Genomic DNA, 22,034 nt, shown 5'->3' on the forward strand with positions numbered 1-22,034 from the left:
TATATCTAGGCCTCATGTTTAAATGTCGCAATAACATAAACATGTAGGTCCAGCTGACTGAATCAAATGCCTTGTCCATATCCACTAGTTGTAAGGCTGCTAGTCTGTCTAATCTATCAAAGGCGGCTATTGCATCATAAGCTCTCCATATATTTTGGCATGTCGCACGCTGTGGCATGAAGCCAGCCTGGTCTGGATGGATCAAGACTGAAGGGTGTGGTATCAGCCTATCCGCCAATATCTTAGCGAGTATCTTGGCTTCAATATTTAATAAAGATATGGGCCGAAAGGATGCACATGATTCCGGTGGATGACCCTGTTTTGGAAGACCGCTATCTCCACATGTCTCTAGTCCGGAGGTAGACATTTGGCCGTAAGGGCCTCCTTTATGGTTGTGAGGTACTGCGAACCCATCATCGTTATATGCATCTTGAAGAATTCACTAGGGAATCCATTGGGTCCTGGTGATCTGCAGGAAGCTATTCCCATGAGCGCTGAAGGTATTTCCTCCAGTGTAATGGGGCTATCTAGGGCGGCTGTCAGTGGTCGGGTGATATATCCCTAAAGAAGTCTTCGATGTGGGATTCCAAGAAGACTTCACGTTTAGCGTAGAGTGCATGGTAGAATTCAGCAATAGCACCGGCCACATGTGCCGCTCCTCAACCACAAGCCGCACCGGACCCTAGCCAGGCAGGCTCCACAGTTGAGGCGCCCCCCTCACCTCTAATGGGCACTCCCGGAGTTCTCTACTTGCGTTGTTGCTGCCAGGGGGGACTTATCCAGGTGGCCTTAGTCCAGCGGTGTATAGTGTTTAAAAGTAGGCCGATGTCTTCACACCAGGGGGTTGGCTTCACAGTATTTGTCCCTTGGGTCTACTCAGTGTCGCCCTGATGTATCACTGCCAGGTGTGAGCAAGAGAGCCTTCCTGAGCACTCCTCTCTCCACTACTGTGACATTTGGGTATGATAACCACTTTCCCCCGTGGGTCCCAATAGCTCCTTATCCTGCCATTAATGCCATGTTCGATGGCTGAGGGTCGAATTATTAAGGACTTGAGTGTGGAGGTAAAACTGAGTGTTCTTTAAGATCAGGACAATCAGCAGAGTGGTTGATTCCCTCCAATCAAACCCGGTTGCGGCCTTGCCGAGGTAGACCCGGGGCGCCTGAAGTTCCCAGCCCCTCACCTGCCTCCGATGCAATGATGTCCTCGATGAGGTGGTGTCTCACGGGTGCGGATGCCTGGACTCACGCCGGGAGGGCTGATCTCCTTCTCCGGCTCTCCCTGCACCACCGGCCATAGTCTCAGGCCGCAGCACTCCAGGAATCCCACAAATCGCTCTGGCGGGCGCCGTCTTGGTCCGGTGTCTCTCTCCCAGAGTTCACTACGGGCCGGGAGGATGACCGTCACTCACCCAGGCCCAGGAGACAGACCAGGGGCCCAAGGCGTCCGTCCTCAGCTCCGCCACACCGGATCGCACAAATGGCAGGGCATGCTTCCACTGCGTCTCCTAGGTGTCACCGCCTCGGATCGTCCGATGCCGTTTCTTCACTCTCGTCGGGGGGTATGCAACGCGGAGACCGGCAGGATGTATTCCAGGGCCCTGAGCAGCTTCCTGGTGAGTAAGGCGGTTGAAAAATGACCGCTTACCGGCAGGATGATGAAGGATGTTAATTGGGCTTACAGAGCTAGGTTAAACTGCGTCCGCCACGTTGGACCGCTTCCCCACAGCCCCTAACCCTAACCATGGGATTTTTTTGTGTGTTCCCTGGATCCTAATAGCTCATTTAGTGGGCACTATATGCTTCTAGCTCCTCAGTGGTCCAAAGTCTCTGCCACTAAAACAACGGTCTTAGCCTCAGAGTGAAGAATATTGGGTACCTTCCATGATCCAGTACCAAAGGCAGGTGGGGAGGTGCAGGCTTGAGAGAGACTTTAAAAAAAAAATTCCACCATAATGAGCTCAGATTCTTTAATATAACCCACAATTCTGAGCCATAGAGTGCCTAACTTTAGGCTTTGATATTGTAGATTTCAATTGCAGGAGCTAGGTTTCTAAATGTAATCCTTTTTGATAGCTTAACTCCATGGCTGCTAAGGCAATTCCCCTCCTGTGCTGGGATTTGCTTTTTTATATTGTTTTATGACGAGCTGGGCTCGTCATCAGTGTATGAGAAGGCTACACCATGACGAGCCCAGCTCGTCATGAGTGTCGAAGGGGTTAAGGACAGCCCTGGTTGCCTGTTTTAATTGAAGTACAGATTTACTTATGTGTGGCATCCATCTAAATTTGTGAGGCACTCTCACTCCTAGATAAACAAAGCCCTCCATTTGCTCAAGCAGGGCGTTCTGCTCTGTAATGGAAATTTTTACTGCTTTATACGCATTGAGCATCATAAATTTGGTTTTGCTAACATTTAGCTCAAGTCCCCTTACTCAACAAAAAAACGATCCAGGTGGGCATGAAGTGCAGCAGGTGTTTGAGATTAAAAGAGTTACATCTGCAAATAGGAATGTGTGAATTTTAGTGGCACCTATTTTCGGAGCGTCATTGCCTGGTGTGAGGAGGTGCCTCTTTTGATATGGATAGCCCCCCACTTTTTGCCTGAAAAATGATGTGGAATCTATTGTAGTGCACAGGCTCCCTGCCATCCAGGTCCCCTGTGCCAGTGCTTCTTCCCTAAATCTGTTCCACAATTGGCCCTTCAGGCCCCCTGTAAGCCCTTAGTACATGGTACCTAGGGCATTGGGACTGAAGAGGGTCCCCTAGGGACTCCTCACCTAGGCCCTGCAAACTGCCACTGCAGCATGCATGCCCTCGTGCAGACAAAAACTACAAAGTCGACATGTCACAAAGCCTGTGTGCCATGCCAACCAAGTCCAAGTGTAAGTCGCCCCTCTAGTAGGCCTTACAAGCCCTAAGGCAGGATGCGCTATATCTCAGGTGTGGGCATATCTGCATGAGCAGATATGCCCCTACAATATTTAGATCTATTCCCATATATTGCAAGTACCAGGGAAGCCATAGAGAGTACATGGGTTGGAAACTCGACAACTCGATTTCCAAAGCACCATGATGGCTTCTTTGAACACAGGAGATTTTGGTACTAAACTAATTCTCTCAATAAATTCACACTGATGCCAGTGTGGGATTTATTGAAATATGCTTTAGGCAGCCTGCCGCCACCAGAAATGTTTCTGGACCCCTGGGCTGAGAGCCCCCACTCTCTAGGATCAGAAACAAAGCACATCCTGGGCAGAGGTGTCACATCTCCTCCCCAGGAAGTGCACAGTGCTCAAGAGGGGAGCTTCAAATGCCTGCCGCCATTGTCATGCGACCACCCAGCCTCTGCTGCTAGCAGCAGATGGCAGCCCCCGGTTCAAAACTCTCCTTTGCGTGGGAGAATCCGCTGGTAATCTTAGTCAGAATAGGAAGTGTGCCTACTTTACCAACTCCACCCCCAGATGGAGACAAAGTAAAACACATTTTTCATTGCCCACCATCATAAATATGGTGAGACGTATCCAATCAGAGCTAGGGCTATGCTCCCCGCCACAGGAGGGTGGCATAATAGTGTGTGTAGACACCCCAGGTAAGGAACCCATTGGTTCCTACCTGCTATTTCCTACAAGCCCCGTCTGCAGCTTCAAAGACCCTGTGAAGAGAACAACGCCTGTCCTGAAGCCAGTGACCTTCACAACCCGTGGAGGACTGCTTGCTTTTGGAAAAGACCAGAACTCCAGAGGACAGAAGCTCTGTACACAAGAAATCAACACAAAGGACTCTGGTGCCCTCCGGAATCGCAATCTCTGACCACTCTGCACTTGACGCCCCTGGCTGGTGTCCAGGTGGGCCACTGATCCAGAAAAAGTTCCCCAGCGATCCTGAGTCCAAGTCCAGTGCTGGCTGCCCTCTCCTGGACTCCACAATGACGCCTGCAGACTGAATTCAGAAGCTCCCCTGACGTCAAGGACACCCCTGCACCCGAATCCCCTGGGTCTTTGAGCAGCTCGACCGATTATGTCCCTATGACCTACAGCATCCCAGCTAACCTCTGCTGTCGCTGGTGTTATTCGTGCAGCCTCCGGTTAGCCTATTTTCAAGGCCAAATTACTCCATTCACTTGCATTGGGCGCCTGACACATCGTTTACACCCTGCACCAGGCTGCCACTGTGACACTGGGGATGTACGTTTGGTGCTGCCTTGTGGCACCCCCATGCTTGCCTAAACCTTCAAAGCATGAGCCCAGCAGCCACTTTTGCCTACCTGCAAGCAGCATGTCATCAGGCACCCCCGTCTCCACTGATTAACATTGGGCCCTAATTCCAGATATGACCTCTGCACCCGGCGCCCCTGTGCCTGCTGTTGATGCAGTGTTTGGGATTGATTGCCTGAACTTTCCCTCTGCTGATCTCAACCCCGAAGACTGGAACTGTAAGTTGTGTATTTACCTGCAAAACCGGATTATTGTTTGCCCCCCAAAGGTTAATATTACAAAGACTGAAAAAAGCACTGTTTCCACTTCTGAAACTGAAATGTATTTTTATTTTTAAACGTATTTACTTCTATAAAAGTTTGTGCTCTTATTAAATAAATATACCAAAGTACTAATTTTATAACTGGGTCTCAGATTTATTAATTGAGTGCCTGTCTCATTTATTGCCACTGTGTGTACAACAAATGCATTAACACAGCCCTCTCTCTGATAAGCTTTACTTCTTGCCCACACTACCACGAAATAGAGCATTAGTGTGATCTATTTAACCCGCCTCAGATCCACTGGACTCACTACACACTATACCTCTTTTTGGTATAGTATATGGTGAACACCACTACTTGCTAAACAGTTTTCACAAAAATGAATGAATGAACATCAGTCTTTGACTACACTTAGTCATCAAATTTTACTACACAAAATTATAAACACCGTTGTTGGTAAGAAATTCTCATATAAACATTCCAAAATCAATTTGAAAATATTTTCATAAACATTTATAACAAGCATTCAAAAATGATGAATCTTCTCTTGAGCCCAATGCATTTTGAGCTTTACAAGCTCTTCATCGGGGGCCTGAAACTGAATTAAACATAATGTCAACTGACTCGAATACAGGAAGACGTGACTTCAGACTATACATGGCAAAAAAAAATTCATAAATAGAAAAAAGACTCATGAAGAAGACGAATCTACTAAATGATAGGGTAATGAAGTGATAGAATAGAGCCATATCCCCCACGCAGTGCGTAGAAAATTCTCACTTACTCACTATTCCAAAACGATAACAAACATGGTCCTGAAAAACAGGTGTAAGTAATGAAAATCTGGAATTGGTTCGACAAGGTTGAAGGTATAATAATAAGAATCTCACCGCTGCAGTACCTGGGTAGCTACTACACGATGCAAATCACAAGAAGTCTTGTAACAAGCTGAATAAACCAATCGCTGCAACCGTGATCCACACCCTGTCAAACGGAAGGGCACCAGTTTTACAAACGCGCTCTTCAAACTAAAAAGCTCAAAACAAAGACTCATTGCTCAAAGTCTTACCTCCTTCTGAAGCGTCAAAGAGAGACTGCTACTATTCACCAACAGACCGTGTTCAAGTGATTCGATAAACCGCTACTCGCTACATTTCCTGTAGCGTCTCTATGAAGTCAAGGCTCTAAAGACTGAAAACGGACTAGTGCTCAACCTTTGGCAAAACTAAAAAAGAACACCGCTAACAATGGTGGACGTGGAAATGTAATGCAAACTAGCACCAAGAATCTAAACTTAGACTACAACATGAAGTCCAAAAAGGCTCACTATCATATACTTACAACGAACTCAGAAGTTCGACCTAATCTAAAACCGGGCGCCATCTTGGAACGGGGTGAAAACCAATTACTCATAAAGGTAAAGGGTGAAGTGAACAGAAGAAATAAGACAAGAAAATCAGATGAAATGGAACAGGAAAAAATAAAAAAAACAGAATAAGCCATGTAGAATAGAAAAATACACAGTATTGTATGGACAATTAAAACAAATGTTGGAAAATAGTGACATTTTATCAATTGCATGCAGCAGCCATGTGTACAGACTTAGAATGGAAAGGATCACAGAAAACATGATAGATCAATTTTTTCATTAAGACCTGCGGGTTCTTGTGTTTTTAGAAATTTTATCCAATGAATCTCTCTCTGGAGGAGGGATCTAGTTAGATCAACCCCCTCATGCATTTTTATGAGTTCCAGTATGGAAAACCTGACCTGGGAAATGTTGTGATTATTCTCGGTCTAATGTTTAGCAAGATTACTCTTAAGGTTTTTATTCCTAATCGTGCTCTTGTGCTCAGAAATTCTGGTTTTTAGTTTCCTTTCAGTTTTGCCTGTGTATAATTTACCACAGGGGCATTTTATATAGTAAATCAAATTCTTGGTGTTACAATCACCGTCATATTGTAAAGTGATTTCTCTTCCTGTTGAGGGATGATGTAGCTTGTTACCTTCAATCACATTCGAACAATGCACGCAGTTATGACATTTTTTCATTCCTCTATGATGAATCTCAGTATTTCTTATAGGTGTAGACAAAAGCTCCTTTATGTTTTTGGATCTTGTATACGCGAAGATTGGCTTGTTGGTGAAGATACCATTAAAATCAGGTTCATTCTGTAGTAGTTCCCAGTCCTTTTAACAATGTTCTTGATTTTCTGCGATGAAGTAGAAATTTTTGAAACAAAAACATGCTTTTCATTCAGTTTTTTAGGCTTCAACCTAAGGAGATTATCCCTGCTGGTCGTTTGAATCCTCAATTTAGCTTTATCCAAAACCTCATCTGGATACCCTCTTACTTAATATCTCTGATGCTGTAGTGCCAAGTTCATTTCAAGGTCTTCTTGTGTAGAGCAGATTCTCTTTATTCTCATATACTGAGACACAGGTAAGTTGTTCTTGAGATTCAACGGATGAAGCTGTTAAAGGATAATGCATTGTTGACATCCGTGTCTTTACGGTAAAGTGTCGTAGTCACTTTTTGGTCTTGAGTATTAATCATAACATCCAAGAATGAAATCTCTTTTTCACTGATGGTATGCGTGAATTCAATCTGTTCTAGACACTTGTTGAGTTTTTCAATTTCGTATTCAAGACTTTATTTTGTACCAGACCATAATACAAAGATATCGTCAATGAAGCGACGATAGATGATAGCATGTTTTTTCCAAGATTCATTGCCAAATACAAAATCTGCTTGAAATTTCGCCATGAAGGTATTTGCGTACGCGGGTGCTCCCGCAAATCCCATGGATGTTCCATTCTGTTGAAGAAAGAACTTTGTGGACCACTGAAAATAACTGTGATAGAGGCAAAAATGTAACAACTCGAGGTTAAAAACTTTGTCTGCATTGATAGATGGTTGTTGCAACTGTGCCCATTCCATGGCTTCCATGCCGGATTGGTGGGGTATAGATGTGTACAACGACTTAACGTCGATTGTGCACAAAACCAATTGGTCACTAATTTGTATTTCCTGCAGTTTTCTCAAAAAGTCATTAGTTTCTCTGATGTACGAAGGCCACTGTTGGACAAATGGCTGGAGAAATGTGTCAATGTACTGACCGAGTGGCTCAAAAATGGTGCCACATCCGGTCACAATTGGACGCATGGGAGGGTCTTGTAAGTTCTTATGCACCTTGGGGAGCATGTAGAGGAGTGGTCTCTTTGGGTACTGGACAGTTAGAAATGACTTGGTCGTGTTGGAAATGTGACCTGATTCAAGTGCTTGTGTCAAAATATCTTGAAGAGTGACTTTGAGTTCCTCTGTCGGATCCTTGTCTAGTTCATAATAAATAGATGTATCAGCCACGTGTTCGTCGACTTTCTGATTGTACATAATTGCATCCATTACAATGATCGCTCCTCCTTTATCAGCCTTCTGAATCTTAATTTCAGTGTTTTCTTGTAAACTCTTAAGTATATTCATGTCATAGACCAATAAGTTTTTCTTTTTGGACTTACTCAGATTCAAGCGATCAAAGTCATTCAATACCGCATTTTCAAAAGCATCCAAGATTTTGTGAGTGACCGGTGCTTGAAATTTAGATTTGGGTTTAAATTCCAAAAATTCTGGTTCCTCTTTATTAGGCTGTGGTGAAACTACATATGTAAAAAAATGTTTGAGTTTTAAAACTCGCATGAATCTAAAGAAAGCAATTTCACATTCCAGTTTATTGGTGTCATAAGTAGGCACAAATCCGAGTCCTTTGTTTAACACTTTAATCTCGTCCTGTGATAGTTGAGTTTTAGAGATGTTAAGAACTATGTTTGCCTCTTGCTTGTAAAACAGCTGGCTTCACATGCCCTCTTGAGTTTAGCCTAAGACTGCTTTTGTCCATGCTACCAATAGGATAGCTGGTCTATAAGGTTGACTTACAACCAATCACCATAAGGGTCGTTTGGACTGGTGCAAGGTGCTCACTAGAATAGTGAACATCACATACCAGGCCAACTTCTCACACTTATATATTATCAAGTGGTAATTTTGGATCTGAAACGAGTGGTGTTGCCATGTTTGGTATGTTTAGAATAGAGGTGCTAAAACCTGCTTACTGGTGTAGTTGTACTGGTGTAATTTTACATTACTATTTTAGAAATGCCACATATACAAAGTGGCCATTAATCTATGCCTATGGCTTTTTGTGGTTTGCAGTCTGACTCCAATCCACGCCTGTGCAGGGTGACAGCTACACTTGGTGTATGCTTTCCAGACAGCCACAAAACAGGAAGGGCTGGGTACGACAGGGGTTTCATCTGCATTCATCTGGATACTGGTTGTCTTCCTGGGCTGGGAGAGGAAAAGGTTGTTCATACTTTACATTTTTATAGGAGGAGTCGCCATTTGGACTACTTAGTTTCTTGTGTTGGCCTGCTACCTGCTGGGCTGCAGGAGGGACTGACACTTTGCATTTTTGCCTTGTGTGTTGGCCTGCTGTCTGCCTACTTGCTCTTTGTGCCCTCAGTGAAAAGGTTGATGCATGTGCCTGAAAGACTCTTAAAATGTTCAACCCATGCCTGTGATTGAATATGGTAGTCAACTGGTGTTATACTCTGCCTACTACCATGCGCTATTGTACCCCAGAAAGTCAAGGAGTCACCTTGTTTTGCTGCTACCACCAGAACATCCCATACCTCATTCTCCCTCTTAGATTTCGCAGAGCCAGCTCCTCTCTATACTTCTTCCTGGCCAAGCATCTTCTTGTCTATTGACGCTTATAGTTCTCACTAGAGCAATTTTTGCAGACCTACACTGTTCATTATACCAGGGGGGTTGGGCAGCCTTTTTTTTAGGGGGGGGGGGGGGGGGTTGCACTCTGGATAACAAGTCATGCAACGAACTGCTCGACTGGTTTATCGAATGTATGCGTGCCATTGTGATATGCCTTAAGTTTGCCAATACAAGCTCTGAGGCCCAAACCGTCCCTATTTAAACTCGTATTCTCGAACAATTCAAAATGTTGTCTTGAATTGAAGTACAGGACTACTATTTTAATAACACTGCCCTTTTTTCCACTCGGAGTAAAATATTTTGAGTAAAACAGGCAGAAAAGCATTCAGTAAAAATAAGTCAATATGGGCACACCTTTTTTATTCTGCACATCCCAGCTACATTTTATAAGTGTTTCTTACTTTTATGCTACTCTGCATTCACAAAAAAGGCCTTTCTGAAGCACATCTTTCCAACAAGAAACAGCCTTGCAAAACTATATTGTACATTCTGTATATATTACCAGTGTCCAAATTGGCAACATATTCAGAATGAAAACATCAGACCACCAAATTCATGCAAAATGATTTGTTTATTATAAACTCTAACTTCCTACTTCAAGTAACTGCTGCCTTGAAAACACTATGACACAAATCATTGTTGCCCTTTTTTAAATACATTGAAATAACGGGGTGGGGTGTGGGTAGTTTCTGGCTGCAGACAAAGGGCCTTATTTACAGTTTGGGGGGTGGGCTATTCTGTCACAAATGTCGGGGTTGTCCCTTCCACCATATTATAAGTTACTTATAGTCTACGGCACTTGTAGTATGGCAGATGGGATATTAGCCATATTTTTAATGGAGTTTCCCATTACATCCCATATTGTAGATTATGTTTTAAGTGAGGCACTTCTATTACTGTGATTAAAATACAGCTGCTAGGGGCGTTGACCAAGATGCTGCCTTGTAGGAGCACATCTGAGGAGCTCCTCCACACGTATGACCTAATCTGTGCCCGGGCCAGCCTGCAGCACCCTGAGCCCCAAGAGTCTGCGGGGGAAGGTATATAAAGTAGTTAGAGCCGGCGAGTGCATTCAGCACAGCCATGAAGAACAAGTTACTTACCTTCGGTAACGCTTTTTCTGGTAGATACAATATCTGCCTGTGGATTCCTCACCTTGTGAATATCCCCTTGCGTCAGCAACATTCGGAAATTCTTTTTGTAGCTTCGCGCCGACGTGGATCCGGACGTCACAGAGGCACAGCACCGCTCGCGACTCCGCTGACGTCACCGACGCCTATAACAGGCCCACGCCGGCGTGATGACATCAGTTCCGCCCTTTTTTCCGTGCCTTCGAGGCACACGGACGGACCGATGACAGTAGACATATACACAGTATACGCAGTATAGAAATCAAGGTAACACACACAGTGTGAAGCAAATGCAATAAAACATTTGAAATAAACAACTCCTTGACAATAAAATAATACATTAAAGAAACTCTGGCATAGAAGAGTGGACAACGGGGAGGCGGGTGGGTCAGTGAGGAATCCACAGGCAGATATTGTATCTACCAGAAAAAGCGTTACAGAAGGTAAGTAACTTGTTCTTCTGATAGATACATCTGCCGTGTGGATTCCTCACCTTGTGAATAGAGTCCCACAGCAGTCCCCACTCCCGGAGGAGGGTGTCCACTCTTCTAGACCAAGAAATCCTGAAGGACAGAGCGCGCAAAATGACCGTCCCTCCTCACTTCGGAATCCAAGCAGTAATGCTTCGCGAAAGTGTGGAGGGAAGACCAAGTTGCCGCTCTACAAATATCCTCTACAGGCACACCTCTAGCCAATGCAGAGGTCGAAGATTTAGCTCTAGTAGAATGAGCCCTTATACCCTCTGGTGGTTCCTTACCGGCCAAAGAGTAGCAGATCTTAATGCAGAGGACGATCCATCTCGACAAAGTCCTCTTATGGACCGCTCTTCCTTTCTTGCAGCCAGCAAAGCCAATAAAGAGCTGGTCATCCAAGCGACAGTCTTTAGTCCTGTCCAAGTAAAAAGACACCGCCCTCTTGAGGTCAAGACGGTGTAATCTCTCCTCCTCCTTGGAAGGGTGTGGGGGAGGATAAAAAGTAGGAAGGGTAATGGATTGACCAAGGTGGAAAGGAGTCACCACCTTTGGCAGAAAAGCAGCCCTGGTCCTTAGAACCATTCGATCAGCATGAATGGACGGGAATGGGGGCTTGGAACTAAGAGCTTGAAGCTCACTTACCCTCCTTGCCGAGGTTATTGCAACGAGGAAAACTGTTTTGAAAGTCAGGAGCCTCATAGGACATTTGTGAAGAGGCTCAAAAGGAGCACCCATAAAAAATGTCAAAACTAGATTCAAATCCCACTGAGGCACAATAAAAGGGATAGGAGGGAACTTATTAGTGAGGCCCTTCAAAAACCTCAAAACTATATGAGATTTAAACAGAGAAGGCTGGTCAGGAAAACAGATAAAATGCCGACAGCGCTGCAACAGCAAGCCCCTGCTGAGCCAGAGAAAGGGCAAACTGGAGAACATCAGATAAATGGGCCCTCAAAGGGTCTACGGACTTCTCCCTGCACCAAACAACAAACTTAGACCACCTATAAGAATAGACGGACTTAGTGGAGTCACGCCTGGCTGACAAAATGACATCCACCACATCGTGAGGGAGAGAAAAAGAAATCAGGTTGCCCCGTTCAATCTCCAGGCATGAAGGTGTAATGTCTGGAGGTGGGGGTGTAGAACCTGCCCCTCCATCTGAGAGAGGAGATCTGCCCTGTGAGGGAGACGGAGCGGCGGTGAGAGGAGAGGTGAAGAAGGTCTGAGTACCACCCCCTTCTTGGCCAATCCGGGGCAATCAATATGACTCGGGCCCGGTCTTGGCGAATTTTCCTCAGAACCCGAGGAATCAAAGGTATGGGAGGAAACGAGTAAAGGAGTTGCGAGCTCCAACTCAACTGAAACGCGTCCCCCAAGGCTCCTTGCATCGGATACTGGAGACTGCAAAATGTCAGGCAGTGAGCATTCTCGTGAGTGGCGAACAGTTCCACCCGAGAAGACCCCCACATCCGAAAGATGTCGTGAACTACCTCTGGATGGAGCCTCCACTCGTGATCGGCAGAGAACTGCAGACTGAGACTGTCTGCACGAACGTTCTGAACCCCGGCCAGATGATTTGCCATCAGACAAATCTGATGGTCCTGAACCCAGGACCAGAGACGCAGAGCCTCTCTGCAGAGACACTGTGACGCTACTCCTCCCTGCTTGTTGATGTACCACATCGCGGTCGTGTTGGCCGTCAGGACCTGAACAGACTGACCGCGAAGGGAAGGGAGGAAGGCCTTGAGCGCCAGACGTATCGCCCGCAACTCTAGAAGGTTGATATGAAGCAACCTTTCCTCTGGAGACCAAAGACCTTTGACCTCCAGGTCCCCCAGATGAGCACCCCACCCGAGAGTGGACGCATCCGATATTACTGTGGCAACCGATGGAGGAATCTGAAAAGGCTTCCCTTGAGACAGATTGCCTTCCTCGCTCCACCAAGACAGATCCGCTGCAGTTTCTCCGGAGATCTTCACCGACTCCCTGAGATCCCCATTGTGCTGATACCACTGCCTGCGGAGGCACCACTGGAGCGCCCTCATATGCCAGCGTGCATGGTTGACCAACAGAATGCATGAAGCCATCAGACCGAGCAGGCGAAGGACCTTCAGGACTGGAACGACCGCTCCATTGTAAAACAAAGGAATCATCTCCTGTATGTCGCGAATCCTTTGAGGGGGAGGGAATGCACAACACACAGTAGTGTCCAGTACCGCACCTATGAACAGGTTGCGCTGTGAGGGCACCAGGTGAGACTTGGGTACATTTATCGAAAAACCCAACCTGTGCAACAACAGAGTTGTCACTTGCAGATGATGGAGCACCTTCTCCGGCGACTCCGCTTTGATCAGCCAGTCGTCTAGATACGGAAACACATGTATCCCCGTTCTCCTGAGATGAGCTGCCACCACTGCCATCACCTTGGTGAAGACTCGAGGCGCAGTAGTAAGACCAAACGGAAGGACCACAAACTGGTAGTGTTGTGACCCAACCGTAAAACGGAGATACTTTCTGTGCGACTTCAAGATGGGAATATGAAAATACGGATCCTGCAAGTCGATCGACACCATCCAGTCTTCTTCCAGCAGCGCTTGAAGAACCTGTGCAAGAGTGAGCATCTTGAACTTTTCCTGTTTCAGGTAAAGGTTCAAGATCCTGAGATCCAGGATTGGCCGAAGCCTGCCATCTTTCTTGGGGATCAGGAAATACCGGGAGTAGCACCCCTGACCCCTTTCCTGCTCTGGAACCACCTCTATCGCACCTTTTCGGAACAGAGCCAGGACTTCTTCCTGCAGGAGAAGCAGGTGGTCCTCCGAACAATAACCCTGGCAAGGAGGGTAATTGGGAGGGAATTCCTGGAAAGGAAGTGCATACCCATTCTCTACAAGATTGAGAACCCAAAGATCCGATGTTATTAATTCCCAATCTTGTAGAAAATGAGTAAGCCGACCCCCCACTGGGCCCACATGATCCGGAATGGCGGATATAGGGCTGCTTTGCTGCGTTGGCCGGGGGTTGGGAAGGAGAGGAGGAGGAGGAGGAGGAGGAGGAGGAGGAAGTTTGACGACCTCTAGGGCGGGATCTTTGCCTACCCCTGTATGACTTGTACAGCGTATTCTGCTGCTGTTGAGGCTGCTGCTGGGATGGTCTATAAGAACGAAAGGAAGATCTTCCAAACCCCCTGAAGCGTCTACCAGTAGTACCTCTGGACTGAAGACCCGAAGATTTTGCAGTGGCCCTACTGTCCTTAAAACGTTCCAAGGCAGCATCAGCCTTCTTGCCAAACAATCCTGAGCCATCAAAAGGCAAGTCCATCAAAACAGACTGGACGTCTGCAGAAAACTCCGATGATTTAAGCCAGGCAGCCCTCCTAGTGGCCACGGAGGAGCCCATGACCCTTGCCACCGAATCAGCAGTGTCCAGACCACTCTGAATCACCTGTCTCGCAGCTGCTTGAGTGTCTGATATCACTTCCTGAAAATCCTTCCTGTCATCCTCAGGAATTTTCGGAATCAGCTGCTTGACAGAATCCATCAAGGCATGGATATACCTTCCCATCAGACACGTTGCGTTGGTGGACTTTAACGCCATACTGGCTGATGAGAAAACCTTCTTGGCACTCTGATCTTGCTTCCTGGATTCTTTATCCCCAGGAACCTGTGGAAAAGCACCAGCAGATTTCTTTGAGCAGGCAGCCTGCACCACCAAACTCTCAGGCAAGGGATGAGTTGATAAAAACGCAGGGTCCTCAGGTGCAACTCTGTATCTCCTCGCCACTGTTCTTGAAACTTCAGGAGCAGATAAAGGTTTCTTCCAAACCTCATAGATGGGCTCAGATAAGGCCTTGTTTAAGGGTAACATAGGTTCAATAACTGACGAGGGTGAATGAAGAACCTCAGTTAAAATATTAGGTTTTTAATCAGCAGTGGGCAGAGTAATATTCAATAAACTTGCTGCTTTTTTTATAACGGTGTGATAAGGCACCACATCCTTCGATGGTACATTTGACACTGAAGCCAATTCCCACTCAGGCGACAGTTCAAGCCCACTGGCCTCAAACAAGTCTTCAAAAGGATCCTCAGAATCCTGTAACTCCCCTTCTTCAGTATCTGAATATTGACATCTTTCCTCCTCCAGAAGTCTCTGGGCCTTTCTCCGAGACCTTTCCTTCACAGCAGAAGTCAACGGATTCGGAATCGACTCCGACGGGGTCGGTGCCGGCGTCGAACCCGAAGTCGGATGAGGTTTTTCAATACGAGGTCGGGCAGAACCCTGCCTCGGAGTCGTAGGCATCGGCGTCGATGAGACTGGCGTCGACGGAGTCGGCGTCGTGCGCTTCGGCGTCGACAACACCGGTGGTGTCGGAAAATGCCAATGCGGAGGTATAGCCGGCATAAAAGGCATGAAGGGCGCCGGGGCGTAAGCCTGGGGAATACCCAAGTTGAATGCCATAGGACCCGTGGGACCAACAGGTGCACCAGACGGGAACATTGCCCTAGAATAGACACCAAACATGGCGTTCAGGAACTGAGAAGGATCCTGACCTGGAGCTGGAAATTCAGGATATGGATCTCTGGGTCGTTCCTGAGGAGGTGGAGTCGAAACGACGTCGACCTCTTCACCGAGTCCAGGAACCGGGGTCGACGAACCCGCAGGCATCGGAACCTCGACTTCACCAACCCCCTGCTCCTCACCTTCATCCTCCTGACCAGAAGGATTGGATGGAACCGGAGAATGGACCTGCTTCTGAGATTCGGGTGAATCCGGATGTGAAGCCTCACCAACAGAGTTATGTTCCGACTCCGAAACCTCCACTTCCTTACTCAGATGTTTGACCTGGGACTTCGGTCTTGAACTAGAGTCCTTTCCGGAGTGATGACGTGACTCATGGCTCCTCTTCTTATGTTTCTTCCTCGAAGACTTCGAAGCGTGAGCCGAAGACGACTCCGAGTGTGACCTCGAACGAGACCTCGACCTCGATCTCGACCTCGACCGACGAGTTCGAGACTTCGAAGACTTTTTAACTTTCTTATTTTTAAGTTTTGCCACAAGGAGTTTCGTCTCTCTTTCTCTTAGCGCCTTCGGAGTCATCCTCTTGCAGCAAGGACAGTCCTCGACGTCATGGTCGGAACTTAAACACCAAACACAGCATTCATGAGGATCGGTGATAGACATAGTCTTGCCACATTCGCCGCAATCCTTAAATCCAGTTTTCTTCGACGACATTTCGAAGAATATAAAGATAGACACAATAATAGGATAATAGTAACAAAGTTACTGTAAAGCTACAGTACGATCCCTGAAAACCGTTAGCGTCGACGACGCGGAAAAAAGGGAACTGATGTCATCACGCCGGCGTGGGCCTGTTATAGGCGTCGGTGACGTCAGCGGAGTCGCGAGCGGTGCCGTGCCTCTGTGACGTCCGGATCCACGTCGGCGCGAAGCTACAAAAAGAATTTCCGAATGTTGCTGACGCAAGGGGATATTCACAAGGTGAGGAATCCACACGGCAGATGTATCTATCAGAACAACTATTTGGCCCTGCGGCCTGAGAGCAGACCCGCGAAGGCGCCTGCCTTAGGAGAAGCACAGCAGTCAGGCCCAATCAGACAAGGCACCTCTTTCACAGTCTGCAGTGTGATGCTCCACGGTGCAGGACTTGTGACAGGCGGAGCATCCTGACCTCAGAAAGCAGCAGAGAAACAAGCTTCACAAGCTGAGAAGGAGGAAGGGCACTCTCCTGTGAAGACAGAATTCTGCTAAGGCCAGGGAGGCCTGTGGGGCTGCAAGCTACACAGCAAGGGTGGGCGTATAACCTCCCAGGAACTAACAATTGGAGGTGGGTGAAGCGTCACCCTTGTTAGCGCCACCATTTTAGAGGAACGAGGGTGGTGGTCCTGTAGCGAGTCCTCCGCCCCATGGGGGCATAAACAAACAAATGTTGGGACTCTCATCCACCCCTTGTGGACTAGCAAATCCCAGAAGGAGTCAGATGTAAGGATTTAGAAAGGATTGCTCGGAGATCTGAATAGTAAGAGAGGTAGGAGATGATACAAGGAGGGTAGAGGAGGAAAGAGTCTAGAAAGGGTTATTTTGGGGGTCATAGTAGTGGTATGGGGTTTGAGATGAATGAGACAGTGGAGGTAGAGGATATATTGAGAGCGGTATAGAGTGATAAATAGGGTAGTGCATTGGAGAGAGTAGTAGAATGAGGTTTGAGATGAGTCAGAGTGGATGTGGAGGATATATTGCAAGATATATAGGGTAGTGCATTGGATATGCTGAATTAGAAGCAAAATATTAAATATAAAGATACATCCCCTAAGAGTGTTAATTTAAGCCCTTAAAGCTGCAAGACCATGGCAGCAAGCATTTCATAATGCAAAGTAAACTTGGATCACTCATTTGTCACTTTTAGCTTTCAAACAGACTAACCCTTTGTGAGGTCTAGAGAGATGTTACTGCTTTAATGGTAAAATTGGGTCTCAAGTACCCTGTGGTGCTCCTGCAGGTAAGGGAGGTTAATGTAGACCAGGAAAAAATTGTAACACCTTAATTCCCACCAAGCAAACCCAATGTACTTTCTGAGGGTTCAGAGATATAGGACAGGCAGATTTATTTACCAGAAAATAAATATTTCGCAGGTAGTTTTAAAGGGAATATAATCAAATACTGCCATACTTCCTTGTCTGGCATACTACCCAGGGGAAATATTTCTCTACAGCAGTAAAACATATACATGCTGGTTCCTAAGAGTTGAAGTCAGGGCAGAATGATGTGAAAACAGTGCAGGTTATGGGGATACCATGATGCTATTTAATTGCTGAGCACACAAAGATCTATGCAGTAGCTGCCTTAAACCCATAAGATACTATAATGTAGCCTCTATATGACCAATTAATTAAGCCAGAATAGATTTACTGCCACATTTGTTCTTGTTGCCAGTTTGTTTGTGCCAAAGTATTCAAAATATGAATATATTACTTGACCGTCAGACTCTGCTTTTCATGACTCCGCCCCTCATGATTCCACCCTCTTTCCGCTGCCACACCTTAACCCCCAATTTATGGAATCTCTGAGTGAATGTTTTCCAATTCTAGCACTGGCTGGAAACCAGCCTCCTATACACCTGCCAATCAGGAGGATTTCCAGGTGTCTCCTGCAGTCAATCCAGGTCTGGAATGTAAGACTAGAAGGACCTAGAAGCCATGTTCTATCCTTCTTCCTCCTCTCAATGTGTCTTAGTTTATTGGTATCTTTTCCCCCTGTAAACCTATTTCACTTCCTCCTCACGCTGTTGCAGTAAGTCCAACTCTACTATTTTACTGTCCTGTTCCACTCCTGTTTCTTTCCTTCACCTTCAACCACTTCTCTTAAAACCTTCCTCCCCCATGTTCACCTGTCGTACCTGCCTATTATACTCTGCTCTACGTCCCCCTCCTTTTTAGGTCTCGCCTGAGAAAGGGCATGGCTGTCGCATGCAAGACATTTTGTTTACCTACAGTGGGCCATTGCTTACCACTGGTTGACTTCATTTTCACTCTTATTTGCTTGCTCCTTTTTAGTCAGCTAGTGCCGGTTTCGCTAACTCTTCTTCTGTTTTGCTCTCCCTTGGGGAATGGCCCAAGTACTGATTCCTTGCCCAGTGTCCACAGCCTAACCAGAAACCTTTGGGCAGAGAAGAGCTCCGCAGGTCATTATGGGTCGCTCATGCGAGGGAGCATGAATATTAATAAGGCGGCTCAGGCCGCATTCCTTGATTGCCATGGGGCCACGAGCCACACAGCTTCTTTTGTTTTCCTTCTTTTCTTTTTTTGTTGGGGGGTGACCGGATGATAAACTAATACCATTTGAAACTACACTGAGGGAGGTCAAAGAGATGATCCGCCATTTTCTTCAGGCAAATGATACCCAGACCGCTCCAACTCCCTGCTGTGAGACACTTTGAAGATTGTTGTTGGAAGCATTCTAATAGCCATCTCTTCTAGACTTTACAAAAATAGAAATTATAAACGTGCCACACTAGAGAAACAAGTGAAAGTCCTGGAAGAGGCACATAAACAATCTAGTGAACATAAGGTGCAGAGACAACTGACACTAGCTAGGAAACAGTTTAAAGCTCTGGAGGTGGACAGGGCAAAATATGCCCTCCTCTGTAAGAGGCAGAAATATTATGAAGGAGGTAATAAAGTGGCGAGACCTATAGCATATAAACTAAGGGACCAAGTACACATGAGCAAAATTCAGGAAATTTACACACTAGCAGGGTGTAGTACGCACAATGAAAGAAAGATTGCACAAGCATTCAACCACTTCTATGCCAACATATACACTGTTGACGTAATAGACATCGCTGGTGTCTGACACCTACCTCATCTGCACATACTACAAGCCTGCCAGAGGTACTATCTCTGGAAGCGGACATTCACACAGACTAAGTCCTTGCAGCCATTTCTCGACTACAACCTGGGTAGACCCCAAGGTTGGATGGGTTAACCTCAAGCTTCTACAAAACCTTCAGCACCCAGCTGGCTTCCATCCATTATGGGATATGAGTGCTCTTAGTGACACTATGAGAGAGGCAGTGATCACAGTACTCTCTAAACCTGGGAAATATCCCATGAAATGCCCTTCTTACTGCTCCATACCCTTGCTCAACATTGACGCTGAACCCTCATAGGAATACTAGCTGCACGCCTCAACCCATATATGCAGTGTCTCATAGATCCGGACCAAGCCAGCTTTATACCGGAGACAGGCTGTAGTGACAACACTAAAAGTCTGATGCACCACATAGATAAAGCGACCCGCTTTTGAAGCCTAATCCAAAAACGGGTTTCCCTATCTAACCCAAAAAGCATCTGGGAAAAAACATACAAAAGCCAAACTATGATGCTGTGGGACCAATTCAATGAAAAATACTCAGACAGGTTTGTTAATTACCTATCTGGACCCATTTCTTATTCTGGAATAAATCCTTACGTTTTTAATGTGTCAGTTACCCACCATTACCTCAATAACTAATTGTATTCACCGGATACGTCTCCTTTTTCTTTTGAAGCACAGCGCTCCTTATATCGATCAACGCATTTGATCAAGAGCACTGGCTTTTCCTTCGGAAAGCACTCACCAAGATGGGTTTTGGTACCTGAATTCGGGAGTGGGTGGAGTACAGCTACACTAGGCCAGTGGGGTGAATGAGAGTCAAGGAACTAACCTTGCACGCATTACCCATAGCCAGGGGTCCACACCAGGGATGCTCCGTCTCCCCACTCCTAGTCTCCCTTTATATGGAACCACTAGCGCAAAGAATTCAAGCTAATGTGCAGAACACAGGCATCACTATAGGGCGCCAGGAATATAAAATAGCCGTCTATGCGGACAACGTAATGGTCGTGATCACGCAGCCCTTCACCTCTCTGCCAGCTCTGCTGCATGCCTTCAAGGAATTCAGCAGCATCTCTGGCTTTAAAGTAAACATCTAAAAATTGCAAGTCCTGAACCACATGGTTCCGCAGTACGATCGGCTCCAATTGCAGCGACAGTTTCCCTTTCCATGAGTGAGCCACTGGGTTCCATATCAGAGACTTGAAGTCTGTCCAACCCCAGAGAAGACAGCAGCTTGTAACTACACTGACCTCAGGGACACAGGCCACTCAGACCTACAGATATGGAAGGGAGGTAGACTCTGCTGGGTGGGTAGAATAGCGGCGGTGAAAATGTCCCTTTTCACCGAGATACTCTATGCTATGCAGACCCTTCCACAGCAACCACCTCCGCACCTCATTGCTGGAAAGCTTCAACAAATGAGAGAGTACTATATTTGGGGAGGGCAAGAAGAACCGCAAGGCTAGAAAGAGGGCTTACCTACCAGTGGGGAATGGGGGGGAGCCTAGGCATTCCACACCTCACCCACTACTATTGGTATCTCAACTTTTCCAAATACAGAACGGAATAGGCCATTAACAGAACAACACTGATGTTTCTCAGACCAGGTCATTGCTGACATTCATATCTGGAAAGTTCTGGGGGTTCTCGAAAAACACCATACCTCCGGGATCTATGTCTCTTCTATTACAAAGGCCACGATGGACGCATGGGACAGGGTCATGCTCTTGAAGGGTCTATCAACCCGCATTTCCCCCCTCACCTCAATTATTGGTAATCCAGCATTCCCACCCGCCATGACTGCTAAAGCATTTCCCATACGGCTATAATCTAACTGTAAAAGAATTGATGGCCTCTTCGACTACACAAGCCTTATGGAATTCCCCCAAATACAGAACAGATATTGCATCTCACCTGGGGAACGCTGGAGATACACCACCATTAAACACTGGGTCACCCACCCCTCGAACTGCCCCTCGGCCAGCAGAACACCTACAAATTTGAAAAATGGCTATTCACTAGAAGTAGCAATAAGGTCCTGCTTTCCAACTTATACATATTCCTAAATAGAGCTCCTGGTACCATTAAATCTCCATCCCAAATGAGATGGGAGGAGGAGATGGATTGTTTCTTCACTTCTAAAGAATAGACGGACATCCTTCATAGAGTTCGTATATCCTCTTTCAGTGCAGCAGGAAAAGAAGCAGGAAAAGAAGCGATTCTTAAAGTAACACATTAAATACCTGCACGGGTTGCAAAATGGAAAGTAAGCAGTTCCAAACTCTTCTGCGGGCTTAACTGTGGTCAAATGGGAACACTGAACCACCTCCTATGGCAATGCCCTAAACTTAAAGGATATTGGAAAGCAGTGATAAGGGCGTCAATGACCCAGATATTCCCAAGCGAAGCCCTTCTACAGCTACCAATGCATTAACATACCTACTGCACTCCCATATATGGAAAGCAACTGTGACAACACTCTGTACAAACTAGTTATTATGTCCAGATGGGGCACCAAATGCATTCCTGACTGGATACACAAACTGTGGGACATTGTAGGAACGAAGAATAGCACAGCGTATATAGATCTCAAACGGCCACAATTTGACAAAATGTGGGGTCCTTGCATTTGTTTCCGCTGTCGCCATTTCCATGAACTTTCTTGCCTGAAATATTTCCAAATCCTTCGACTCTTACAAGATGAGAACAGAAATGACCACCACACTACGGGATGGTAGACTTGAACCCTGTGCCCAGGGCAATCCACATCTGCAA

General features: G+C 46.3%; 1 protein-coding gene across 1 annotated transcript in view; it reads right to left on the reverse strand.

Moving 5' to 3' along the window:
* The window catches only part of DRC2 (dynein regulatory complex subunit 2), a 134,508-nt gene that overhangs the window by 99,805 nt on the left and 12,669 nt on the right, over positions 1-22,034 (reverse strand). The gene's annotated exons all lie outside the window — the stretch shown is intronic.

Source organism: Lissotriton vulgaris, chromosome 1_1, assembly GCF_964263255.1.
Source record: "Lissotriton vulgaris chromosome 1_1, aLisVul1.2, whole genome shotgun sequence".
Classification (NCBI taxonomy): domain Eukaryota; kingdom Metazoa; phylum Chordata; class Amphibia; order Caudata; family Salamandridae; genus Lissotriton; species Lissotriton vulgaris.